The sequence below is a fragment of the Zeus faber genome (genome assembly GCF_960531495.2).
Source record: "Zeus faber genome assembly, chromosome: 7".
Lineage (NCBI taxonomy): Eukaryota > Metazoa > Chordata > Actinopteri > Zeiformes > Zeidae > Zeus > Zeus faber.
The window spans coordinates 3,112,648-3,126,446 of record NC_137203.1 but is presented as its reverse complement, the minus strand read 5'-3'; the positions used below and the strand labels follow the sequence as shown (position 1 = coordinate 3,126,446).

The window sequence follows — 13,799 nt, the reverse complement described above, 5'->3', positions numbered from 1 at the left end:
TTCAGTTCCATGACGCCATGACGTCGTCGAGAACCAAACCAGTCGGTGCGTGGAGGCATGTTTACGGCGCGCGGGGTAAACACGGAGGTGAAAGATGTGGATTTAAATCTCGTGGGAGCCGTGGCCGGGTAACGCAGCTCGGGTTCCACAGAAACTAGAGGCGATCCTGTGCTGCGGCAGGTTCTACGCCACCTTGCATTGAAATCCTCTGTCAGGAGGAGGGACCGTGGATGACGTCCTGGCTCTGTGCTCCGGCAGAACGTCCAGAGTGAAGCAGCTTCCTCTGGGACCTTCACCAGTCTCCATCTTGTGTCTCAGAGCTACTAATTCAAACTTATTCAAAGCTCCCTGATGGGACCAGCGTCTTCTTCTTCTCCATCCAAAAATACTTCGAATGCTACAGTAGAACCTAGTGAAGTATTATGGGCTGTTATATCACTTGACGACTGCCAAACAAAATGTGTGTTTTCCAACGCTTATAGTACATTAATATCATTCCAGGACACTGGACACTACAAGTACTTTTACTTTTAATACTTTAAGTACATTAAAAAGCAAGTACTTATGATATATACTTATACTTAAGTAGAAAGTCAATGTGGTACTTTTACTAGAGTCATTTTGTCTCAGGGTAGTTGTACTTTTACTCAAGAAAAAGGTCTGCGTACCTATATAGCATCAATTAAATGTATGATTTAAAAGCACAAACACATGACGTCCGACTGGGATGCAAACTGCCTCAGATCCCGACACACTCAAAGGAGTCATTGGCAGCCATCACAGGTGATGTTCCTCCCAATTTGACTGACAAATTGCTTGGATCATGGCGGTCGTAAATAAACAAAGCGTGTCCACGGCAACGAGTTGCGATAGAGCTGGACTGCACGCGGCGGCTCAACATGCACGACTGTGCACGTGAAGAGTGGGAGGCTGCGCCGCGAGCGCCGGCCGAGACACGAACCAGAGCGCCGCCCTCCCCTGTCATTTAACTGCTACTTTACAAACCATTATCGTAAATTTCTCCGGGAGAGCCCTTCCTTTCGTATCAGTTTATGATCCGACAGTTGGGCCCCCAGGGGTCCGGGCGGGCGGGGGGTAGTGCACTAAGTGGCAGTTTGATGTGTCACGGGAAGGAAAACATGCCCCCTGCGACTGGCCTGGTTAAGGTAAGGTCTGTCTTTAACGCACACATCACAGGCCGACCGGGCCCCAAGCCGCTCGCAAACAGGAAGTCTCTGCTAATCCCGGCCTTCCCCTAATGACGCAGAGGAATTCTCAATATTCTCATTGTCTTCCTCGCCGCACTTCCTCCGGGTCCTCGCAACCGGTTCGGTCCTGACCCTGTCAAACAGGTTCCCCAAGCGGGGGACGCACCAGAGGGTCTTCGGTCAGACCTTAGGGTCTCGGTCCGTGCGTCGCCCCTGTCTTAGTCTCGTGTCAGCACCAGCGTCATTCCAAGGCTCTGATCCGTGACCTCCCAAGGGCCCGGCTCCAGGGGTTTGGCCTCATCCCCAGGCAGGCGTCCAAGTGAAACAGCGCTGCCCTCGCACGCCGCGGGGCCAACGCTGTCGCAGCTCCTCTGCAGCCGGGAGCCGCTGTTTACGACAGAACTCGGAAAATTAATGGAGCAGTTTTTTCAAAAAGAAAGGAAAGTTTACGTCAGGCCCCACGTCCCGCACACAGCTGACCGCCTCCTCCAGGAGTTCCTGCTGCAACACACGTTCCACATCAACCAGCGAGCATTTCCCACAAATCACCCAAATGAGTCAGTTATTTGATTAATGGTCGGTTTAATTTCAAGCTCTTGGTAGAACGTTCTATAATTGGTTGCCGTAGAGACAAAACCATGAAACCACTTCCTTCTACTCATTCTTCATTTTGAGTCTATTGAGAGTCAAATATCCAAGATGGAGGAGAAACACCCTCTCAAGTTTATTTTAATTTAGTTTATAAGGCCCCTTTTTTTCCTCATGTTATTTGTTTTCCTGGTGATTTGTTCTTTTTTTTTTTTTTTCCACCCCACCACATGACAAGCTGCTTTGGTGGAGTCATTTGTCCTGCACCATGTTCTAAAACCAGGATCAAAGTGGATGACACAAGCCAGCGCGGCTTTCACAGGAATGAGATAAACGTTTGGAAGCGGAGTCCTTTATCAAAGGCTCGACTGTCTCAAGATCCAGATTAAAGCCTCGCTGATCCCAGTGGAAATGGGTCTTCAAACGTGATCCTGTTTTTCTTGGCGGAGGATCTCCACCTTCGTTCGGTGGCGGCGACCCGGTTCTAGGACCCAGGGACCAGGAACCTTTATTTAATGACAGAGAACTGGTTCGGCCTCGCCAGATGAAAAGAAGAACGGAAACAGCGTTCTCCTTTGTTCTGTTTCCCCGCGGATCTGCGATAAATTAAAAGGCGTTTGTTGTTATTCAAGACAAGATGAGGGGCTCGGCCCAACCAGACATGTGTGATAGCGACAGACGTGTTTATCTCCTTCCTGTTCACCAGTCACTGATATCGTTCCGTGTTTTCCTCCTAAAGATGAGCAAGTGATTTCTTTGTCGGCGAGGCAGAGATAAGAAGAGGAGAAGCGGCGAGACAATCCGCACCAGGGCCAGGCCTCCAATATCAGCTCGGCCAGATGGTGGCTGGAAATACAACGCTGATAAATAAAAAGTCAAGCGGGAAGTGATGACAGACGAACAGAGCAAGGCCCAGAACCTCAGCAGGCCAGGCAGCGGGGCAGACACAGTGCCCTACGCCCCGATAACAAGTCTAACTGCTGCAAACAAAACCCAGAATGCTGTTCAGCTGGAAGACCCAAATACTGTATATCCACAACATGCAGGTAAATATGGATGTGTCCAGTAGGACTCACTGCATGAAACTGCACAATGTGGATAAAATTAGATTTTCTTGATTAGAACAGAGATCTAAATCCTGTCACAACTGTTAGGAACACATATGAGCTGTATCTCAACGTTGGCTATGGATACATCAAAGTCCATGTATGTACAGTATACTGTATATCATCAGAATCACCATCAGGAAATGGAAGATAAATGGAATGGTTGAGGTCAAGCCAAGGTCTGAAAGACCCTGACAAATTCCAGATAAACTGGAAACCTGGTGAGAAACGCTCAGAGGAAGCCACGCATTGCTGTAAAAGAGCTGCAGAAAACGGGAGCGGACGCAGGTCTGGATGTTCACAGGACAACATACAGTGACCTTCAGCCACAAAGACGTCCTTGGCAGTTTCCAGAAGGAAGACTTTCCATCGTCCTCAACACAAAACAAAGCGTCTGAAGCAGCACAAGAGAACCATCAGAAGCCTGAAGCCTTTCAAAACAATGTCCTTTGAACTGACCAAACCAAAAATGAACCTTTTGGCCACAACCAAGCAACGCGTTTGGAGAAGAAAGGATAAAGGGTTTGTAAAGAAAAACACCTCGCCAAGTGTCCAGCATGGGGATTTACCCATGATGCTTTGGGGTTGTGCGGCAGCTGGGAGTGCAGAAAATAATGTACAGGTGGAGGGAAGAACGGGTTCCATCAAATATGAAGAGATTCTAGAGAGGGAGTCAAGACACTGAAGTTGAAGAGAGGTTGGGTGTTTCAACAAGGCAATGCCTCCACGCCAACCATGTAGAACCGGGTCCAGGAAGGACGGGCGAAGGGTCCGGAACGTCCGTCGCAGTTCCCAGATTTGAATACCATTGAAAATCTGTGACAACATCCCAAACATGCCGTACGTGCAAGGGGGCCGAAGAATATTTCCAGACTAGAGGAAGGCAAGGAAGAACGGGGACAAATCCCAAAAGAAAGAATTAGAATTGAAAGACTCCAGACTGTCAGAGAGGATTTGCCAAATACAAACTGACAGAGTTCAGGTCAGCTTCCTTTCACTGAGATGTTCATTGTGCATTCCACAATGTTCGCAGACGTTGCTAACCTCACATGCACTAGTTAGTGTATTACATGAAAAGGCGTGTAGGTGTCTTACAGCGTACACAGGGTCACATCTACATGAACGACCCATCCGGGAAGTATTGTCTGGCTTGGTATTTATAGTGAGGCTGAGAGGAGAAAGCAGAAAAGTAAGCTCAGCTTGTGTCTTTCTGGTGGAATATGGTTTATTTTTCTGCACATTGTGGGTGGATACTTTTGATCCATATTCATAGAGGAAGGGGTGTTCTCCTGCGAGTGAAATGCACAGTCAATAAACATATTGACTTCCCAGTTGGTCGAAAGCTTTCAAACCCTCTAAAGACCGTGTTCCCCATTTCCAAAGAAAATACGTCCTGCAAAGTCAACACGCTCAGGACACTGGATCCCATTCGGGTCGCGCAACTCGCACACACTCGTCAAACGTACAATTCGCTGAATCTCAGACAATATGTCCATCGAGGAGCTGAACCAGAGTAGAGTAGAGGCAAAACACCAGCCGGTGCAAGAGTTACCAGAACGGGGGCTCTGTGGGCCTCCCCCAAACAATTTCGGAACCATGCACAAATTGATAGTTGATAAAAAATGACAAAGACATATTAATGCAACCAACTTTAAATTTAAGATTAGCTTTGTCATGTGTTGACATTCATTTGAGACTACGTCACAGCCAGTTTCACATGTCAGAGTAACTGCATTACTAATCACTCTTCAGTGCAGAGGTTTGATGTTTCTTATAAAGTCATTACCAGGTATTCTAAACACATCACTGGCAGCTCTTGAGAGCCACCTATCTCAGTTAAGATAAATAAGTAACGTATTCCTTTTCAAACAAATATGGGTGGGCACATTTTCACTATTCTGTTTGCCTTGTGACAAAGATCATTGAAGCAAACAGCATTATCAGCTCCAACACCTCCATCACAAATACACATGAACTCCAGCAGCTCTGGACATTTGACCTTTTCCCAAACGTGGCATCTGTTAGCGTGTTCCCCTGCTTGACAAGATCCTAATATGGAAGAAAGATATTAATGTACTATAAGGTTTGGAAAACACACATTTTGTTTGGCAGTCGGCAATTAGCCCCAAAGATCACAGCAGCCATAACTGCTAAACTGCGTGGATATTAGAGATATAGAAAGATTTAGACTTTCATCATCAGGTAGCTCTCTGAAATTAAATGAATTTGAATTTGGAAATTGACAAATGTCCATTTCAAGGCAGCTGCATTGCTCCCCACCTGGTGAGACGCATTACAATAAGGTAAAAATATGCTGGGAATTTGGCCTGCCTGAATCTCAGAAAACCAAAGTTAAACTATGAGCTCAAATCTCTGACATTTCGATGGCGCCGCGCACGGGGCAACGAGCAGAAGATCCGTGCACGGTGTGAAAGCGCCGGTGGCGAGCAGCTGCTCGGAGCAGATAGGGATCAGAAACATGTCTTCCTGCAGCTCCTCATGTGGCGGGAGGAGGTGGAGGCTCTGCCGCTGGAATACATGTGCGCCGTGACCCGAGCGCGAGCGATGGCGTGCACTATTTACTCAGGTGGAATAACACGCAGCCAGAGAGCTTCAGTGTGTAGTGATAAAACAAAGAAGATTCCAAAGAATGTGCTCCATGTGTTGCTCAAGAGCGCACGGACGTCAGCCACATTCCCAGGTTGAGCAGCGGCGGACCCCACCACCTCGCTGCAGGACGGGAGCTGACACTGCTACAGAGGAAAGAAAAGCTCAAAAATGAAATAATGGCAAAACAAAAGATGTTTTCAGGCCAGAACACAGACCCGTGAAATGATCATTGAGCTTTATGATCTTTGAGCAGGGAACCCAGCTCCTCTATTAAAAAGGGCAGAAACTACCAACTGTATCACTAATAATACAGGACCAAAAGGTCAAAACCCCCGTCTAAAGCAACAGATTCACGATGGAGTTTAGAAAACAACGGACGGAAGGTTTCTTTATTTGCAAAGAGGTGTTCAGCAGAGTCTGTGTTCAGGTTCCGTTGCTGAACTGTTGACTCGCCAGCGTTTTGCTTCCGAAGCAGTTTCACCTGAAGCAACATCTGCCGAGCACATCTGTGCCCGGTTCCATTTCACCATCGCAATTAAGTCACTTCTGCTTCCCTCGCTTGGCAGAGGCGGCTTTTGTTTGGCAAACCGAGACGCTCAACAAAGCCAAGGCATCGCTCGCATACTCAGAATTTTCATTTACTTCAACAAGAGCTTTGAACACTCCACAGATTGAAAAAGGGAACCTTATAAGGCTCAGGGAAAAAACAGACATTAAATTTCTTGTGGTTTTGATTTGCTTTATTCAGCCATTATTAGGATAAAGACATTATCTCCATCCGATCAGCCAAAACCTGCAGAAAAGGCTACTGGTCTTTTAACGACAACGCATCGTCACAGTGAAAAAACAAAGCTGATAAAATCTAAATTCTAATCTTGTCATGTTATGTTTCGGCACATGCGCAAGGCGCAGGGAACTTCTGCTTCTATTAAAACAGGTGAACACCACGTGTTCCCTGCATCTTCAACGTTTGTAGCAGGAGTGCAAACACCACGCGGAGCAGCTGAACTCCAACTGCACGGACGTAAAGCAAAGGAGGGAGTCCCAACCGTCACAAACAGGATCCAGGTTCTACATCCTGAACTCGCGCTCGGGTCCTTCCTGATGACGAACACCGATACCAATACTGAAATCCATCAACAACAAATCACTGATTTAGACGACACTGGGCTGTTCACTGCTTTGTTAGAACAAAATCAGATAAAACACGAAGTAGAACATGATCTCAACAGCGTCCCTTTCAATTTCCATCAGGTTCGGTTGTCTGAACTTTCTTACTTCATCTCTATTTACAAATGGGTTGTAATCCACAACTGATCTAACTAACCGCTGTTCTCTTGGGATGTTCACCCACAACTTGTCTCTAGAGTTGACAGAGAACACCAAAAACCACTCGGTGAACGGCGCTTCCGTTGTTACTGAGGGAGGTCAGACTGGTTCACGCTGGCAGGAAGGAGACACGGACTCAAAAGAACCAGGCGTTCCAACTGTGGTGAAGGGCAGAAGAACATCTCTGAACCACAAGCCATCCAACCTTGAAGGGGTTGGGTGAAGTGGTTCCACTCCTGAAGGTCAGAACAGGAAGTGAGGCGAGAGTGGGACATGTACCAGAACTGGACAGTGGGAGATTGGAAAAAAACATACCACCAATCTCCATTTCTGCTGCTGGATGCAGATGGTCGGGTCAGGATTTGGCGTAAACCACACGCCTGGCACCAGCAGTTCCAGCTGCTGCGGGTGTCATGGTGTGGGGAAGGTTTTCTTAGACACGTTAGGAGCTTAAGACCAGCTGAGAATGGTTTAAATGTCACCGCCTACCTGTGTATTGTTGATGACCATGTGTTTCCCTTTATGGCCACAGTCCAGCCATCTTCTAATGCTACTTCCAGGAGGACAACGCTCCTTGTCCCAAAGCCACAACATCTCAAGCTGCGTCCACCAACATTACAATGAGTTCAGTCACTCCAATGGCCTCCACCTTTGGGACGTGATGGCATGGGACATTCGACAAATCCACAGCAACTGTGCGATGCTCTCGTGTCGAATGCAGGCCACCGAGATCTCAGGTTGTTCCCGGGTCATACCAAGTACTGGAAAGGTGGAGCTGATCGACTGGACACTGAGTATATCAGTAAGTAAAACCTTTGGAAAACAAGGAGACATTTGCGTTTTGGTGACAAAACTGGCAGCACTGTGGCACCAAAAAAACCTTTGAATGTTTCACCTTTTGGCCGAGGTTTTGCTGAATGGACGTATTTTATAGACACTGTAACTTGAGAACTCTTTCCGATGAAACGACGCTCCAGCGATCACCTTAATGGCTTCGCACAATGACTTCTGCTTTCCAAGCGATCATAAACGGAGTCCGGCGTGGACCTTGGAACAGAACAACCGTCCTCCATCCAGACTCCCAGGCGGCCACCACTTAGCGCAACACTTCCTTTGATACCGAGCAGAGGAGCTTCATACGCCCGCGGGTCCATGGGGCACATGTCCCGCCTGCAGCTGTCGGGGCAGAGGAAACCGTTAAACAGCAGCTCCCTCGGGAGTCGGCGTCCATGCAGCGCCGGCGGTAGTATGGTATGGCTGGGATGCGGACCAGGGCGATTTGAGTTTAATTTCAACCGCCAACAAATGTACCGTCCACCCTTCGGTGGAAAATGTCCCAAACAGAACTGTGTTCTATTTGTAACCCAAGCAAGGTTATATTTATTGTGCTTTTAAGGAATAAAATATGACATGGGAAGGCGCTCCAATGGATGGCAGCTGTGGATCGGAGATGAGACTCGGTCTAAGAATTTCAAATATGCATGACATGGACGGATTACACCGTTATTATTGTCTGCAGAGAGAGGGAGAGAACACTAAGGCATATCATTGGGGTCGGCTTCATCTGCTTCTTCCCAACACGGCAGAAGCCTCCTGGGACAGGGCACAGCTGGCACCAACGGCGCACATGATATTTTGGATATCCATTTGATTTTTATAGTCGAAGACACTGGCAATAAAAGGCTCGTCTTGCGAAGAGGCTGCGGTGGCATTTTTACTGCTGCTGCAGAAAGGCGGACGATGAATGCTCCGGTCTGAGACTAATGAACGGTTTTTAAATCGTTAAATTCCACAATCCTAGGTCTCCATCCAATTTGAAAAGGGAAATTCAAACCGCTGGTAGAAATGTCGCACTGGCTATAATGTAAGTTCAGAGCGGTTCCATCTCTTGGGTTCAGGCAAATCGACCATCTTGCCTGAATTTTTATGTCCCAATGTTCAGAGTCAATAAATGCCTCATGAAATGTTCCTTATGAGATGGATGTGATTTATTACACTGTTATGGCGTTCGACTCCGATAGTGGCGTAAAACTTTTGGAATTACTCAGTTAATGATCGTGATGAGCCCGTTAAAAAGCTTCACATTTCAAACGTGGGGATAAAACCAGCAGACGCTCTGGGGAGACCTGGATGGGCGGCTCTCGCATCCCACAACCGCACAAAACGTCCTCTTTGTCCGACTGGATGGACCCGGTCCTTTCATCCCCGGAGCTCGGCACGACTCCGCAGCGCCATTCAAGTCCAGGCCATCTGATAGCCCTGCAGGACCTCCCTCCTCCCCCACCGGGGAGGACGCCTCCCCCTCCGGAGGACGTCCACCTTGACCCGCTGCTTTGAAACCCAACTGGCCATTGTTGTTTTTACTGCCCATGACAAGGACAAAGGGGCCGGGCCGGTGGGGGGGGGCACATGGCCTGTAACGCAATAGGGCTGGGAATTCCGCTTTAATTTCAATGCTATACTTGATCTCTGGGCTGCATGACTGACCACCTTATTATCTGTAGCGACGGGGGCTTATCAATACTCCAGTGGCGGGGTCCACGGAACAAAGACAAACACTTCCTTCATGCGGGACGCCCCTCCCCGCCCCCCATCCCCCACAACCCCCGGGCACAAGCCCAGCGTTCAGACAGCGCTACTGAGGAGGTGGGAGGCTGGCAGGGACGGCCAAATGTCCAAATGTCCAAATGTCCATTCCCCAAAACCTCAACCCGGCTAAAGTCGCATGAGCGCCAGAAGGAATGTGGGTCGCTTCCCATCGGGCGTCAAGCCGCTAGGCGCTGCGCTGGGATGGGTTTACATTCCTAGAGGACTGGAAGCACAAGACCCGGGTCGGAAGCAGCACACGAGGCTGGACCACAGCGCCACCTGGCCTCCGCACTGGGACCGGAGGGTAGCTCGTAAGACAGGTTCTAAAATCTTGGAAGGAAAAAAAAAAGTGCTTACCACTTGATGAATCAAATGCTTAAAATGATATTAATGTGTCCATCCTTAAGACCCATGGGTCGGGTGGATTACACAACAGGTCCGAGAATTCCATTTGAAACTGCAGCCTTTTTATTTCCCCAACGTCAAATGTTCTCCCCAACACTTTCCTCCTTCTGATCCATTGATCTGTTTTGGGGTTGTTTCTTGGTCACATAAGGTGGTGGTGTATAATTTCTGTTGTTTTTTTGTGAACCACATCGACAGTTTGCTGACCACCACTGGCTACGCTGCTTTAGCGAATTCACCAGTGCATTCTTGACGTGAAAGGTGGACCCCGCCACCAACGATGCAAACAGCAGATAGAGGCGCACATGCACAACGCAAGTACATGGACTGGCAGTTTATTACAAAAGTGCCAGTTTAATGTCAAACATGCGACTGTTTTTGAATAAAATAATCTCATGGATTACCACTTTAAAATATACCACTAGGGACGCAGTGATGTTGGTTCCTTGCTGTACTGGCAGTACGCCAGCGGAGGGTTCGAGCCGCCAGCCTCTGCTTTGTTAGAATGACCGATCTGACTCTGATGCTGATTGGACGACAGCATGAGGAATGAAATAAGAAAAAGCTGTTTTTTGGGAGAGTGTTTACTTTCAGGGCCTGCTGCACACCTGCTGGCAAACACGGAAAACTGATCCGGGGCAGTTTAATGCGGTTTAAAGAGACAGATGTTTTCTTCGGGTCCGTATCAACTCTGATTAAACTCTCAAATCAAACATATACCGGCAGAGACGGTAGTTTGGAGAAGGACGGATTTATATTTGTACGCTGCAGTTTAGAACGTCACGTCAAAATCAATTTCTAATTCTCGAATTAGCCGCCGTTGAAATTCCAAAATTGCCAAAGGAACATTTCAATATGCCCCCAAGTGCTGCATGCAACCCCCCAAAAAAAACAAAAAACAAAAACAGTTCATCATTAGTATTCAGCATTGGGTGTAAAGCTGAATTTCCCAGTCAAGTTCAAGTTCAAGTTCAATTTGTCATTTGTCGCATGCAGTAGACACTTCTGGGAATTGTTGAAATAAAGGTTTATTGCTAATATATTTTTATATTTATATTATTATTATTATTATTTATTATTATTATATATATTTATATTATTTTATATTTATTGTATATTGACAATTTCTTCCATTTCTAGTTAAATCTTACGATATTTTAGATGGATATGTATTATTTTTTATTTTTGTATTAAATTCTTTGATTTATTGTGTACTGTATTGCCAATTATTTTGTATTTTTTGTAAAGTTTTCTGATACAATTTTTTGCCTTTTTTTATTATTATAATTGTATTATTATTATTGTAAATATATATATATATTTAAAATTGCTGTTAAACTGCAATTTCCATCCGGGAATGAATAAAATATCTATCTAACATCACAAAGCTGATTTGATGATCAAACCTTTAGTAAACCAGCAGGGTGTGAAGTGGGGTGGGTGGAGGCGGAGGAGGGACACCTTCAGTATCAGTGTTCTCCTCCAACAATGGGGGCGGCCTGGGGGCCCCGGGGGCCCGGGGGCCCGGGGCCGGTGCAGGTGTGACCTGGTTTGATAAAACTGCTTCAGAGCAAACAGAGCAAACACCGAGCGCCAGGTGCAGCTTTGTTTGAGTCTGTCGCAACAGAAAGACAAAGAGAGAGAGAGAGAGGGAGGGAGGGAGAGGGGGGGCAGCGAGAGAAAGAGAGAGAGAGAGAGAGAGAGAGAGAGAGGGAGGGAGAGGGGGGGGCAGCGAGAGAAAGAGAGAGAGAGAGAGAGAGAGAGGGGGGGGGGCAGCAAGAGAAAGAGAGAAAGAGAGAAAGAGAGAGGGAGGGACAGAGAGAGAAAGAGAGAGAGAAAGAGCGAGCGAGAGAGAGAGAGAGAGAGGGGGGGGGGCAGCGAGAGAAAGAGAGAAAGAGAGAAAGAGAGAGGGGGGGACAGAGAGAGAAAGAGAGAGAGAGAGAGAGAGAGAGAGGGGGGGGGGCAGCGAGAGAAAGAGAGAAAGAGAGAAAGAGAGAGGGGGGGACAGAGAGAGAAAGAGAGAAAGAGACAGAGAGAGAGAGAGAGGGAGAAGAGAGAGAGAGAGAGAAAGAGAAAGAGAGACAGAGGGGGGGACAGAGAGAGAAAGAGAGGGGGGGGGTCAAAATATCAAAATAAAAAATGTCATAAATTAAATATTACAATATTATGGTCAAAAATATGAATTGTTTTGACAAATTCCTTAACATGGATAAATTGATGATACTTTGGGGACTTCACTGACACTTACATTTATAAGAACAAACTTTTGGGTTTTTTCTTCAGATTCAGTTTAAAGAAATGAAGAAGTTGAGAAATGTATCTGCAATGAAAGTATTAAAACTCAACTAAACTGACCTCACACATGGGTGTTTCTGGCCTGGAGGGATGGAGGGATGGAGGACAGAGGGTTGAAGGGTGGGGGATGGAGGGGTGGGGGATGAAAGAGTGAGGGATGAGGGATGAAGGATAGAAGACAGAGGGGTGAGGGATGGAGAATGGAGGATGGAGGGTTGAGGGGTGGAGGGGTGAGGGATGGAGGGATGAAGGATGAAGGATGGAGGACAGAGGGGTGAGGGATAGAGAGGCGGGGGATGGAGAATGGAGGGCTGAGGGGTGAAGGGGTGAGGGATGGAGGATGGACGATGGGGGAAGGAGGGAAGGAGGAGTGAGGGATCGAGGGGGTGACTGATGGAGGGGTGCCGGGTTGGAGGCGTGAGAGATGGAGGGATGAGGGATGGAGGGATGAGGGATGGAGGTGTGAGAGATTGAGGGATGAGGGATGGAGAGGTGAGAGATGGAGGGATGAGGGATGAGGGATGGAGGAGTGAGGGATCGAGGGGTGACTGATGGAGGGGTGCGGGATGGAGGCGTGAGAGATGGAGGGATGAGGGATGGAGGGATGGAGGGATGGAGGATGGAGGAGGGAGGGATGGAACAAACTGGTAAAGAGCCCAACCTCCAAAAAGAGCCAAACTTATGACCGCGTGATAAGATGACCATATAAGGATGGGCGGGGTGTGGGCGGGGCAGGGGGAGGGGTGTGGGCGGGGCAGGATTGGTAGGTATCGCTCCATCTTTATCTACAGAGCTTCAACTGACTGGTGGCAGTTGTAAATATGCAGCAGCTTCATGTGATGAACGCAGTTAATTCAGGCAGCAAACGGCTGATCTACAACCAGCGTTCTGCTCCAAAAACACTTGGTACCTTCCCTCTGAATCCCTTCGTCTATTCTCTTTCTGCTTCTTTTTCCTTTTACTTCTGACTCATCGAGGTGTAAGGACGAGACAGAGAGAAGGAAACAAACGTCAAGACGATGAAATAAACTCATTTTTATGTCAATGCCTTTTCATCATTTATGCTCCATATCTCAAAAACAGTCATTTATTCAGTGCATAGTACTGCATTTTGTATATTTGTGTCTTTAAATATCTGACTAGTTCTGTTTTGTATCATTTTTTTATTGTGTTTGGTTATGTGTGCGTTTTATTGTTTTTTATTATTATTTTTATTCAAAGTTTCTTTCAGACTGAAGCGTTTTAGTATTTTAACACTAATCATCATCAAACCTCAGCAGAATCAATTCATATCTGATGTCACTTCCTCTGGGGAAATAAAAGTCATTGTGATTCTTCCGCTTCCGATAATCGAGACTGGCGTTTCTCAAACGGGCGTCCACCCCTGGGAGTCCACCTCCACCCCTCGGAGTCTGACTCCACCCCTGGGATTCTGAGTCTACCTCTGCGAGTCCACCTCCACCACTGGGGGTCCACCTCCCCCCATGGGAGTCCAACTCCACCCGCGGGAGTCTGAGTCTACCCCTGGGAGTCGACCTCCACCACAGGGAGTCCACCACTGGGAGTCCACCTCTACCACTGGACATCCACCCCTGGGAGTCCACCTCCACCCCTGGGAGTTCACCTCCACCACTGGACATCCACCCCTGGGAGTCCACCTCCACCCCTG

The 13,799-nt window shown here is 47.6% G+C and overlaps 1 protein-coding gene across 1 annotated transcript in view; it reads right to left on the bottom strand.

The window, feature by feature from the left end:
- Nucleotides 1-13,799, bottom strand: part of cfap299 (cilia and flagella associated protein 299) — a gene marked incomplete at both ends in the record, with an annotated part of 81,017 nt that overhangs the window by 43,953 nt on the left and 23,265 nt on the right. The gene's annotated exons all lie outside the window — the stretch shown is intronic.